The following is a 1,506-nucleotide window of genomic DNA, read 5'->3' as shown; positions in this document are numbered from 1 at the left end:
GTTTAAATTTGTTGTGATTTTTATAGATGTTACAAAAACCCAACCTCACTACCAAATCAAGCACAATACCAAAACAAACCTCAATTTTAGAACTAACCACAATTTCAAAGACACGTCCAATTTCAAAACCAACGACAAATGAACTTCTCATCCCAAATGGAAAATGAATTCAATCCATTTGATGATCTTCCCGACTCCATAATATATTTCCAAACCCAATTCGAAAAGTCAAGGGGAACCCGAAGTCGTCCCTAAAATGGAGTCGGAGCTGGAAGAGAATCCACCACAACCCAAAAAAAGTGGAAGGGCGGATCCAAAGCAATGGAACTGGATGAAGAAAAGGTGTTAGCTCGTGTGTGGGTGGATTTTTTTGAAGATCCGGTGATCAGAAACAACCAAGATTGTCCAACTTTTTTCCGAAAAATTACAGGGCGTTTTTCTCAACGAGGAGAATCTTGGAGACTACCGGAAAAAGACCAAATTTATTCCAAGTGGAGAAATTCCAACAAAGTGGTGATGGAGTTTAATATGGGTGTTTACAAGTATCAAACGACAACGGCAAAGTGGTGAAAACGACGAAACCATTTTGCAAAACGCTCTTGAATTGTACCAGAATCAGAAAGGGGCCAATTTCAAATTTCTACACGTTTGGAATATTTTTAAATTGTCAAAAAAATGGCAAGGGGTCAACAATTCTGAAACCTTTACGGGTAGTTCTTCTAAAAGAAGCAAAACATTCGAAAGGACACTGTCAATCGTCCAATGAGCATGTCGGGATTGACCTCAATGGCGAGGAGCCTTGCGAGGTTCCAAGAGTCACTCGTCCCATGGGAAGAGACCGAGCCAAGCAAAAGGGAAAAGCGACGATATTTGGAGGTCACATGTACAAGAGAAAGAAAAAAAACCATACCATGACGACCTTGATGAGAGACATTAGCGCTCACACCGGACGTGAAAAGTAAATGACGATAAAAGCAAAAGAGGAGGTCGCAAAAAATACAACACCTAAGTTTCGCTATTTTAAGTTTGTGGTTTCGTTATTTAAATTTCTATGGGGTTTTTTTGTGGTTTCTTGGTTCGTAATTTCAAATTCTATATTTTTTTGTTGTAATTTTATTTTCTATTTAATGGAAATTTAGTTTAAAAAAATAGTATTTTTGAATTGTTTAGTTTTTTAAATTAATTAATTTAAAAAAAATATGCCATGAAAATGGCAAAAATTGCAAGGAGTATGACAAAACTGACGTAGTGCCTACATTTCGTCATAAATTGTAACTAAAAGATTCCGTCAATATTTAGTCATAAAATGTAAAAAGTGACATGCTTCGGTAAATGCATCAAACTCATCACAATATATTAAATGAAATGAAACAAAGGTAAACTAAGGGGTTATGTAAATGCAATAAAGACAAAAATTAATTTGTATTTCATCATTTTAATTTATTAAACAAATTGTACTATATTATTTATTAGTTTTTTTTTGTTGTTGAAACTAAATATTTTTAT

This window comes from Lactuca virosa, chromosome 3 (assembly GCF_052849685.1).
Source record: "Lactuca virosa cultivar CGN04683 chromosome 3, Lactuca_virosa_CGN04683_v6, whole genome shotgun sequence".
Lineage (NCBI taxonomy): Eukaryota > Viridiplantae > Streptophyta > Magnoliopsida > Asterales > Asteraceae > Lactuca > Lactuca virosa.
The sequence above is the reverse complement of the archived record's forward strand: the minus strand, read 5'-3'. Positions refer to the sequence as shown.